The sequence below is a fragment of the Anabrus simplex genome, chromosome 3, assembly GCF_040414725.1.
Source record: "Anabrus simplex isolate iqAnaSimp1 chromosome 3, ASM4041472v1, whole genome shotgun sequence".
Classification (NCBI taxonomy): Eukaryota; Metazoa; Arthropoda; class Insecta; order Orthoptera; family Tettigoniidae; genus Anabrus; species Anabrus simplex.
The window spans coordinates 100,282,730-100,295,794 of NC_090267.1; the positions used below are offsets into that span (position 1 = coordinate 100,282,730).

Genomic DNA, 13,065 nt, shown 5'->3' on the forward strand with positions numbered 1-13,065 from the left:
TCCCTTGTGTACTTCATTGGGCTGTCATGTTTATGAATTAGGATATTTGGAATTGAAAACACATTTTCTTTTCTATATTAGTCCATATTTCTGGGTATAGTGTGTATTTGAGAAGAACTTGCATATTTCATGGTTTTGAAGTAATTCTTGTCAGAATACTATTTAAAATATATTTTTCTAGCATGAATGTTTCAAAGCTGGATACTGATATTTCTATGAAATGTAGAAAGCAAGTTCTGCTCTGTGCATATTTCTTTCTTGCTGGTTTTGGTCTTTTCTCTCAACCTGTTGTGACAATAGGATGAAGTAACAGTGCAAAAAAAGTCCAAATTATTTTAATACCCATTTGAAAAAAGTTGGTCTTGTTCTGTGGCTTTCATGTTTATCTTTAACTGTACTCTTATTTTTGTAAGTATGAATATTTTATGATACAGATATTATTGTATTTAGCACCATTTTATTGACATTTTATCCTTATTTTACTACAAATTTTGAAAAATTGTAGCCCATATGTATGTGCATATTATTTAGTTTTTTAAAATTACATCTAAATCCTAGTCCTGGTAAGTACTTTCAGTAAACTTGGCTCTCATTGTAATTTATTTCATTCATTTAAACATAAACGTTATGGTTCAACATTGCCTTCAGTATGTCAGTGATTCGCAGACATTTTCAGTTCATGGCGCCCTAGATCAGAACATTCCTAGTGCAGTTAGGTAAATTAGTTAAAAATAAACCCCCATGGGTGGTGCTGTAGAACACTTCGATGGTATCCCCTGCCCATTGTAAGAAGTGACTGAAAGGTAGATAAGGGGCTCTCAACTTGGGAGTATCAGTTGATAACCACGGTTCCGCAGATTAGTTTGGCATTGCTTCCTTGTACTTACCGGGATCCCTGCTTTCATCTTCCCTCTCTGGTCTTCATTTGCCAAATTTCCTCTGACCATAGTGGTATTAGGTTGACGAGGCCTAGGGAGTCTTTTTATTTTCACGCCTTTAGTAACACAGCCCTTTATTTACCAATACCTTTAAACTTTGAAGTATCAGACCTCTTCCATTTTTTCCCCTCTAGTTGTATTTAGTCTTAAAACGGTAATCACTACCATCATCAGATGAAAATAACTTGCATATATTTAAAACCACAAGGAGTTAAATAAACATAGTTACACCAGTGAACAATTTTAAAATAATAAATCATATGCCTTCGTCTACTGTGCATCAATTTTCATTTGATACCATCAAGTCTGCATGCACGTAAATTTGGACGTTCCATTTCACTATACCCTATACCAGATAAGAATAAACCAGAATAAAATGGAACTCTGTTGGGCAGTTATAATTAATTTTGTCAAATAAACAGACTTGGAATGTTGAATGGATTTTTTTTCTGTCCAAAAATCTGACTGCCTCTACCAGATTTGAACCTGTGAATTTAGGATCCTGAGACAAACACTTCCACTAGTTCACAGAGGAAGTTATTAAACAAATTTAACCTTGTAATTTGTGGTGTAGAGGAGCCTGTTTATCATTGCCCATTTTCTTAGAATGAGGGTGTACACAACCATACTTAGTTAATCAATTTTCACTTGATATAACTGCCAAAACCCACCTTTGAAGAAAGAAGAAATTTGCTGATCTTTACTACTAGGAAAGAAATAATCTGTTATTGATCTAGAACCAAAATTTAAATAACTTCCATCATATTAATGCTATTAGTTATTCTTCACTGTGTGATGAATGCCAGTTTACTTTTTAAAACAAGAAATACCTTTAAATTATAGATTGACTTAACGTGCTTAATCAGAACACAATTCAATTGATTTAATGTTCAAATGCAAAGTCTACAAAATTTCTTCAGCTTATCCTAGCTTTTCTAGGCCAGATGCCCTTCCTGACGCTACATGATTTCTGAGGTGAAAATTTCAGCCCTGGATCGATGGTATTCAAACTTCGGCCTTCTTGATTGGAAGCCAGCAGCTAAGCCACTGGGCTAATCATTTACATACACAGCAAATGCAAAGTCTGTCACGCAAAATTGACAGCTGTTTGTCTACAAATGCAACATAAAGTTAGCTTCTAAAACAATATAAAAAACAGAAATATTTCAGAATGCCATCAAGTAGATAAGCTGCTTTTAAAAGAAAAAAACTTATTTTTTATTATTCCGCTGCGTTGTGGTGCACACATTGGAAACTACTGCAGTATGCTAAAATTGATACCTTTTGTTCTGTGAAGGCTTTCATGGTTTAGCTTTGTTTGCAAAATATTCTGTGTGTTACAATTCACATTCAGTGTTGTTACTTTTCCCTCCGTCAATGTAATGGGGTGTGCTGTACTCTACCTTGTCTTTACATTCATGAGCAACACTTTTCTATACCTTCGGACCATTGCTGTATTAATGCTAAAACCACCAGATGGTCATCACTAACAATGGTGAAACATAGCACTCTGTCTTTCAGTATACATTGAGTCTGAAAAGTCATATGAATTAGAATGTTGCATTTGAAACTTTTTCATACCAGGTAAATGCTGGGGCTGTACCTTAATTAAGGCCACGGCCGCTTCCTTCCAACTCCTAGACTTCTCCTATCCCATCGTCGCCATAAGACGTATCTGTATCGGTGCGACGTAAAGCCACTAGAGAAAAAAAAAGTAATAATAATAATAATAATAATAACAACATTTGAAACTTTTAGGCTGGGCTGAGTGGCTCAGACAGTATGAGCACTGGCCTGCTGAGAACCAAGTTGGTGTTCGAATAAACCAGCCTGGTGTTGATAGATTCACCAGTACATAAACTCCTGGGGGACAAAATTTTGGTACCTTGGCATCTCCATAAACCATAAAAGTGGGACATTAAACCAATAACATTAATGCATTAGATTTTATGGAATGTAGATTTGCAGTTACTTTTGTTAATTTTATTACCTTAAGACATTTTTTAACAGTTACGGTAAAATGCTTCATTGGTATGTAACAAGAATTTAGCAGCATCATCAGTCTTGAACTTGGTTGCTTCCCAGTGTTACATTTCAACATACCATAGTCTCCTTCCCTATCAGTGTACTTCTGCCATTGTGTTGCTTGCAGGCTGCTGTCTTAACCAGGAGTGTATTCTTAAATTGTTTTGATAAAGGTAAGAGTGTAATATCTTCACAAAGTCCCTGAAAGAGCCTCCTTAAAAAAGAAAACTCTGAAGAACTGATAGTTGGTTGAGGCTAAGTCTAGGTAGTAAGGAGGGATTGGAATAATAACCCTCTGAAAATTGAGTGGTCTGAATGGCTGTGGTGTGTGTTGCAAGCAAGCAAACTTTCCAAAAACTCGGTGGGTTTGTTATCTTCTTGTTGACTTCAAATGATCCTGCAACAAAGCACAATTTACAGTGATTCCTTTGGTCTGATAGTGATCAACATTGACTCCATTTCTGTCCCAGAGAGCAGTCAACATGATGGTGGTTGTTTTTTTTTTTTTTTTTGTTTTTTTTGCAGTCTACTGCATTCTTGTTTTCTTGGATTTAGTGAATGGGTGACAGTATTCCATGCTCGATGATTGACTCAAAGCTGGGAGTTAGCAGTTGTCTGATCATTATAATCCTCTTCCTCAGCTCTAACATTTCAGGAGATGACAATTGTCTATGAAGTGTGGTGTCAAATGGTGCATAAGCTATCTCTATTGATTAAAATTCTTAAATCAAATTAACATTGAATTTAAAGGTGTGGTGTTTTTATACATGATTGAACTATGCCATATTGATTTAACATGTAACTTTTTATGGTGATGTTCAAAAGAATTATATTCTGAAGAAGCCTTTAGGCAAGGTGAAACATGTGCTTAAAAATAAATATTAAACTATTGACTGTTAGAATATTAACTTAATGAAACAGTACTGTTGAACTTTCTTTTTTCACAGATACTTATTTGAGTTTTACCGTTCACCATTGTTGTACGATACCTGTTACTAGCAGTGTGCAAGTGACATTAATGCCTGTTCAGGTGATTACTTGAATAGAGCAGCCTACTTCCAGTATTTCTCTGAAATAGTGCTAAGTAGTTAGGATGTAAAGGAGAGTGCATATAAGTCTCTGGTAAGACCCCAACTAGAGTATGGTTCCAGTGTATGGGACCCTCACCAGGATTACCTGATTCAAGAACTGGAAAAAATCCAAAGAAAAGCAGCTCGATTTGTTCTGGGTGATTTCCGACAAAAGAGTGGCGTTACAAAAATGTTGCAATGTTTGGGTTGGGAAGAATTGAGAGAAAGAAGAGCTGCTCGACTAAGTGGTATGTTCCGAGCTGTCAGCGGAGAGATGGCGTGGAATGACATTAGTAGACGAATAAGTTTGAATGGCGTTTATAAAAGTAGGAAAGATCACAATATGAAGATAAAGTTGGAATTCAAGAGGACAAACTGGGGCAAATATTCATTTATAGGAAGGGGAGTTAGGGATTGGAATAACTTACCAAGGGAGATGTTCAATAAATTTCCAATTTCTTTGAAATCATTTAGGAAAAGGCTAGGAAAGCAACAGATAGGGAATCTGCCACCTGAGCGACTGCCCTAAATGCAGATCAGTGATTGATTGATTGATTGATTGATATGAAGTAGTTCATCTTAGGGATCAAGTCCGTCATTATGGCTCACGAGGGGTAAGATAAATGGTAGAGCACTCCCCAGCTTCATTGATTGAACAACTTAACCATTTCACTGCTAGATTCTCAGATCAGGTGTGCACATACCACCCCCGCCATGCTGGATGACTTTTGGGCTTACCCTCAACTGTCTGTTTATAAAATCCGTTAGTTTTCTGAATGAGTGGATACGCAGTGTAGGTTGTGTAGCTATCAGTTTATATTTGGGAGATAGTGGGTTCCAACCCCACTGTTGGCAGCCGTGAAGATGGTTTTCAGTGTTTTCCCATTTTCACACCAAGCAAATGCTGGGGCTGTACGTTAGGCTATGGCCCCTACTTTCCCAATCCTAGCCCTTCCCATCCTCATTGTCAAAATATTTTGATGTGTTAGTGTGATGTTAAACAGGGGGAAAAAAAAGGAAGCAAAGTTCACTAACTACCTTCATCTGCCCTCTAGAAACTCTTGTTCTAATCTCTCCCCCTGCTCCTCATCCCTCTTGCAGTTAGTCAGCTGTTCATGGTTATTGGTTGGCAGATCTTTTTTTTTTTTTTTTTTTTTTTTTTTTCCTAGTAGTATACCTTACCAATCGAATCACCATTCATCTACATTTAAGGCTGTTGCCCAGGTGGCATATTCCCTGTCAGCTATCAGGAAAGGAAGATTCTGGTCCTATCAGTCCTGAATTGAATTAACCCTCTACTGCATGAATTATTTTTCGTTTTCGTTTGGTGAAGAAAATTTCAAGTTTATTGTTCAACATACGCTCAGTGTATTAGATGTACCAGCAATTCTTAACTGGGGCGAATAGCTTAACACTCATGTGATGTGGATTGCCATTGTTGAATATATATATATGCGATTTTTCACGATTTTACGCTAAGCTTTTAACATTCAAAGACCGAACAGTACTACCTATTGGCCATGGGTACGTACTGCAAGGCGCAAGTACAACTTGCAGAACCGTAGGTCGGTAATGTCTTTGAGGTTGAGCCAATGTGGCAATGTGATGGGAAGGGTCCACGTAAAATAAACGGTGGTTGGTTCGCGTGGATGTTGACGGGGTGGAAGGAGTACCTTTGGTTGTAGGGCTGTTTTGTCTTATGTTATGTAAAAAAAAACAAGGCATCACTGAGATATGTGTTTAATTGATTGTACAGTTGAAGGTGTGCCGTAACACTACCTCTGTCTACAATATTTATCCATTTATACAGGTGAAAAGTTATTTGTTGCCTAAAGGCAACAGTATGCAGTAGAGGGTTACGGCATCTGATTGGTGCGATATGGGGATTCCACTTGCATAATCATTAGTCATTCTCACTGTTGAGCTTCGTGACCTAATTGTTTCCTCTCTTAATATTTCATCCCTGATGACACACTACCCAGAGCTGTCCGTAGTGTTAGGTGGAGAAATAGGCCGGTGAACTTCTTTGGTTGATTGAACAATCTGCCTGCTGTTTGTCTTAGACATCTTCTGCTATTTTGCCTTGTAAAAGCCTTTTCCAAATTTTGCCCTTTCCTCTTCATGTGCCAAAGGAACCAGAGATAACTTCTTCACACAGAAAGATAAACCAAATATGAGAATAATTAATTCTATGATGAATGAATTTGTTCTGTTCCCTACCCATGCTAATAGAACCTTTTACCAACACCACATCTTTTGTCTTTAGCCTTTATGATCAAGATCTCGTAGCTGTACAAAAGGACAAAAACCACCAGAGATTCAACCAGGCATATTAAGTTCTTGATATTACCCAATTCTTGATTAATAAATTTCATGATGTTCCGTATTGATATCTATAGTATGTCATAGAAAGAAAGAGATCCACCTTATCAATACTAAATTTAATATTGTTATTTAAAACAGGACCGGTTTCGACTTATTACAAGTCATCTTCAGCTGTCATTTACATACACATTAGAATCATGTTCAAACAGTTGTATCTTACAAATAAACATGTCGTGTTTGATAGACATTAGGTAGTATGTCTAGAAGTGAAATTCTGCTTCTTACATCTAAGTTTAAAGGATCAAGAATATTAAAAAGATATCTATCTTTAACACATTAAAAAATTACAACACATGATAAAATTTCTTGTTTACACCTGACCTTGAATATAGCATTATCGTTCAAGTTTTACTAATAATAGTTCTTAAAAGGACTTTTATATCGCATTGTTTTTAGTCGACTAAATATGCTTAAATGTAGCCGCATGTGCTTATACAGATACTTCTTATTAGGCTTAGACTTCGTCAAAATGAGTAATGTGAATTCAAAGTTGAAATTACAGTAACAAAGTGAAGTGCGTTTGAATTAATAGTGATCTAGGTAATTGTAACCTCTGTTGAATAACTCCTGCAATTATATGCTATTTAAAATACACTTCATGCAAAGAAGACATTAGCACACTTCAATATATAAAAAGTAGAAAGGTATAAAACAATCATACACGTTTTGTGAAATTCATATGAAGTAATGTTCTTTCCTCATGCGTATGTGTCAATTTCAAATGGGGTAGTATACTTTATATAAACTTTGTCAAATTAAGTAATGTGAAATTGAATTTTGAGATTGCGTTGAGAAATGAAATGCCAGGTAATTAAAACCTGTATTGAATGACCTCTTCAAATATATAGTGTATAAAATACATTAAATTCAACATAAAACAATGGTACATTTCAATATAAGTTAAAAGGTAAGAGGCAGTCCTGCAAATTTGTAAAACTTCATATGAAGTACTGTTCTTCACGTGTACATGCCAAGTTCAAATGGGGCACTATTGGCCACTATTTGCTTAAAGTCCAATCACAATAAATTTATATTGTCTTGTTGAATATACAGATTGAAGATGGATGTGCTGCTGGGGTTATGAAAGCTGTTGTTGTAGGTGGTTCTTTTTCGGTCTATGATACTTGCTAACTATCTGTAAAAAGTAAATGAAAACAGTTAGAAGCGCATTAGAATGTTAAAGTGTTAAACTTGTGTGTGTGTGTGTGTGTGTGTGTGTGTGTGTGTGTGTGTGTGTGTGTGTGTGTGTGTGTGTGTGTGTGTGTGTGTGTGTGTGTGTGTGTGTGTGTGTGTGTGTGTGTGTGTGTGTGTGTGTGTGTGTGTGTGTGTGTGTGTGTGTGTGTGTGTGTGTGTGTGTGTGTGTGTGTGTGTGTGTGTGTGGTAGAGATTACTTACTGTCGTGAGATGATTGGGAAGTGTATCGCTTGGCAGCTTGGCGTGTACTATATCGTGAACTTGTGGTATTGGTGTCTGTTGTCGTGAGGGGAATGGAGGGGTGGGGAAGGGGAGTTGCTAGCTGTGTAGAGGTGGAGTTAGTTGTGTCTTCCTCCTGCGCTGTGGATTGCGCGTGGTGTTGTTTATTGACTGTTCTCAAATAATAGTTTTTTATAAAAGGGATGATTTTATTAAATAAAATATTGGTTTTTTCTGTGATTTCATTAATATTATAATTAGGGTTGGCATATTGGTCTATTGTTATATATAGTTCTTCAGTAATATTGAGTAAGGGTCCTTTGGGGTTTGTGCTTAATATTATCATATCATTATCTATATTAGTAAAGTTATGTTTGTAATCAACCATTTTTCGGCAATAGGACAACACATGGTTGATTACAAACATAACTTTACTAATATAGATAATGATATGATAATATTAAGCACAAACCCCAAAGGACCCTTACTCAATATTACTGAAGAACTATATATAACAATAGACCAATATGCCAACCCTAATTATAATATTAATGAAATCACAGAAAAAACCAATATTTTATTTAATAAAATCATCCCTTTTATAAAAAACTATTATTTGAGAACAGTCAATAAACAACACCACGCGCAATCCACAGCGCAGGAGAAAGACACAACTAACTCCACCTCTACACAGTTAGCAACTCCCCTTCCCCACCCCTCCATTCCCCTCACGACAACAGACACCAATACCACAAGTTCACGATATAGTACACGCCAAGCTGCCAAGCGATACACTTCCCAATCATCTCACGACAGTAAGTAATCTCTACCATACACACACACACACACACACACACACACACACAAGTTTAACACTTTAACATTCTAATGCGCTTCTAACTGTTTTCATTTACTTTTTACAGATAGTTAGCAAGTATCATAGACCGAAAAAGAACCACCTACAACAACAGCTTTCATAACCCCAGCAGCACATCCATCTTCAATCTGTATATTCAACAAGACAATATAAATTTATTGTGATTGGACTTTAAGCAAATAGTGGCCAATAGTGCCCCATTTGAACTTGGCATGTACACGTGAAGAACAGTACTTCATATGAAGTTTTACAAATTTGCAGGACTGCCTCTTACCTTTTAACTTATATTGAAATGTACCATTGTTTTATGTTGAATTTAATGTATTTTATACACTATATATTTGAAGAGGTCATTCAATACAGGTTTTAATTACCTGGCATTTCATTTCTCAACGCAATCTCAAAATTCAATTTCACATTACTTAATTTGACAAAGTTTATATAAAGTATACTACCCCATTTGAAATTGACACATACGCATGAGGAAAGAACATTACTTCATATGAATTTCACAAAACGTATATGATTGTTTTATACCTTTCTACTTTTTATATATTGAAGTGTGCTAATGTCTTCTTTGCATGAAGTGTATTTTAAATAGCATATAATTGCAGGAGTTATTCAACAGAGGTTACAATTACCTAGATCACTATTAATTCAAACGCACTTCACTTTGTTATTGTAATTTCAACTTTGAATTCACATTACTCATTTTGACGAAGTCTAAGCCTAATAAGAAGTATCTGTATAAGCACATGCGGCTACATTTAAGCATATTTAGTCGACTAAAAACAATGCGATATAAAAGTCCTTTTAAGAACTATTATTAGTAAAACTTGAACGATAATGCTATATTCAAGGTCAGGTGTAAACAAGAAATTTTATCATGTGTTGTAATTTTTTAATGTGTTAAAGATAGATATCTTTTTAATATTCTTGATCCTTTAAACTTAGATGTAAGAAGCAGAATTTCACTTCTAGACATACTACCTAATGTCTATCAAACACGACATGTTTATTTGTAAGATACAACTGTTTGAACATGATTCTAATGTGTATGTAAATGACAGCTGAAGATGACTTGTAATAAGTCGAAACCGGTCCTGTTTTAAATAACAATATTAAATTTAGTATTGATAAGGTGGATCTCTTTCTTTCTATGACATATTACCCAATTCTACCGGGTCTGACCTGTAGTTTAACTGTGGCTGCTCTTCCTAGAACTGTATGTCCTTTAATCTCAAATGTCAGCAATGACTGAACCAAGGTATACAAAATCAGACTACCTCAAACCCCTTTAAGCATTCTGTAAGTTGGATTTGAGCTTGTCTGTCCATTTCCATTAGTTGGGTTTTTACCATATTTATCTCTAAACCATAAGTTAGACTAACATTTGTCATTCTTATCAGTCGGTCAGTTTGCTCTTTTTCTCGACTAGCAAGGAGGGTAGTGTCCTCTGTAAAATGTAGATTGCTGATTTTCCTTCTGCCAAACAAGATTCCACCAACCCAGTCTTAAAGTACTCTCTTGATGACATACTCTGCATTGATGTTGTAGAGTTTGTGACAATATACAGTCTTGTTTTACACCTTTTGACACATTGAAAAAGTCGGTGATCATCGTACATCTTAATGGTTGCTGCATAGCTGTTGGAGACCTTTCTACAGAGATAATAAATGTGATGGAACTCCCATTTCAAAGAACACCTGTCACATCTTGTTCCACATAACACAAAAGTGTCATGTTTACAGTTGGGTCTCTAATTTCTTTTACCAACCACAAAATGCGTAGGAATCTAGAAATTCTTTTTACTTGTTAAATGCTAAACACTAGTAAAGACATATGGTACTCTGAGAACCTGTTCTATGACTGTCAGATAAACAGCCAGATACGTAGGCTGTAGTTTTGCAAACTAGAAGTTAAATATTTTCTTGCATACTGCCAACAGATTTTAACGACTGTATTGTTATGCGGAAGATGTGGTAACATCTTTATTGCGTTGGTAATAAGATTACTGAAAATATAGTGAAATTTAGCGCAGTGATATACGTCTTCCCTGTTGTTTTCATTTGTTTAGCACTATTCCTTTTGAAATTGTATTATTAGAGTCCAATATTATTTTTTTCTTTTTTTTCTATTGGATTTGTCGCACCGACACAGATGTTTTATGGCGACAATGGGACAGGAAAGGGCTAGGACTGGGAAGGAAATGGACATGGCCTTCATTAAGGTACAGCCCCAGCATTTGCCTGGTGTGAAAATGGGAAACCACGGAAAACCATCTTCTGGGCTGTTGACAGTGGGGTTCGAACCTACTATCTCCCGAATACTGGCTACTGGCCGCACTTAAGCGACTGCAGCTATCGAGCTCGGTTTAACTCTTAAGCTATAATGTGGAAGTTCAGGTAAAAAACAGAATTAGGACTGAATCCTACACATACGAAGAAGTGTTAAAATTATCTATGTAACAAAACTGAAAATTTAACTTGGATGTAAAAGTTAAGATTCTGGTTATGTATTTTAATACTTCCTACCACACTGTACAATTTTGTTTTTTGTGTAATATTATTTACAAGGATGCGCATTATGGCAAAAGTAAAGTTTATATTCATAATTAATGAAACTGTATGGGGCGTAGGATCATAATTTCATTATTAATTAAATTTATTGTTGCTAATTTAATAAGTAGTTTCTTTTCTAAGACAATAGAATAGTAACTGCAACTAGCAAGCATTTATCTCACTTTAGTGTAAATACTTAGTAGCAATTTGTTATGAAGTCAGAGAAATATAGCCTCCTTAACGTCCTCATTCGACATACGAATCAGCCTGGATGTCGTATACCTTTACTCAATATGTGCCTTGCAGATAGATTTGGAATAGAACCCAAGTTTTTGACACACACTCTAATGATTAGGAAATGTGTACTATCATGTCTAGTACCCAGCCGACTAATATTTAGAAGGTAAAAAAATGCTGGACTATTGGGACTTGAACCCATAAATAACTGCGTGGCAGAATCCAATGATGCCGTAACGACTATGGCTACCTAGGAAGCTTGCTACTGAATTGCTTGCATGCAACTCATATAGTCAGTAGCAACAACTTGTTAGTGATAGCTAGACAGGAAGCATGATATATTTTATAAATGTATCCATAGATTACATTATAACTTATTTTTCATATAACAACGTGCAGATGTAGATTCATCTTGATGTGCAGCCATCTTGATTCTTACAGTAGTGTCCCCGATGGGAGCTAAGTCCCAGACAAGAGCGTTAACTGCCTTTCCAACTTCGGCATAGCTAAAATCAAGAATATTCTCCCAAACTGCACATAAACGAAAGTCGTATGTGTTTTCAACCAAACTTCCTGATAGATGTGCGAACTGCCACATAAATTTAAACCGCACTTTTATCTGGCTGTCGTAGTACAGACCGTGATTAAAGCTTTGTTACCTGGTTGTTCTCAGTGAAGGTACTGCTGAAAACAGCACATTTCATATCATGCAAGCATATAGTAGTAACCATAATAATGAACAATAGGCAGAAATGATTTTGAATTTATTGGTGGGAAGTTCAGGTAGTTAGCTGGACTAAGTATCACAGGTGGTAGATTGCTGGTCTTCTGAGCTCAAGTTGAGAGGTTCAATCCAGGTTCAGTCTGATGGTATTTGAAGGTGCTCAAATTACTCGGCCTTATGTCAGTAGATTTACCTGCGATACAACATTCCGGCACCTCGACTTCTCCAAAAACCTTGAAAAGTAGTTCGTGGGACGTACAACCAATGTTATGATTTTGTAGTTAGTCATTTCTAGCTGATCCAGCAGCAATCCTGCCCAGCAAAATGTATTGTTGAGAAAAGTGTTGCAGCCTATGGAAATTTATTAAAATACTTCAGTTCATATAAAAAAAATATATTTTATGTATAAAAATGAAATGTTCAAAATGCCAAATGTCAGCACTATTTCTTTTTAACCCATGGTTATTTGTTGTGTTAAGCTACAATTTTGCCATATTTGCCATACCCAGCTGTGCTTGCAGGCTCTGTACAATCTTGCATGAGAGATAAATTGCTGCTTTTTATTTACTATCAAGTTTGAACAAACTCATTCGGAGTGACTTTACCCAGGATGATCAAATTGCCAGATAAAACTTAACATAAAAATTACCTTTTTAGAGTGATGTTCTTCCATATTAGTTAGCCTCTATGAAATGATTAGTAGAGACCAGATGTTAGGTAAACTGTTTTTTTTTTTTTTTTTTTTTTTTTTTTTTTTTTTTTTTTTTTTCAAATATAATGTAAACTATTTCATATACTGTTAAGTCGTTTCAGGGTTTTAGGTTTGTATACAGTG

At 35.7% G+C, this 13,065-nt stretch overlaps 1 protein-coding gene across 4 annotated transcripts in view; it reads left to right on the forward strand.

The window, feature by feature from the left end:
- Positions 1-13,065, forward strand: part of LOC136866028 (V-type proton ATPase 116 kDa subunit a 1) — a 338,604-nt gene that overhangs the window by 126,375 nt on the left and 199,164 nt on the right. The gene's annotated exons all lie outside the window — the stretch shown is intronic.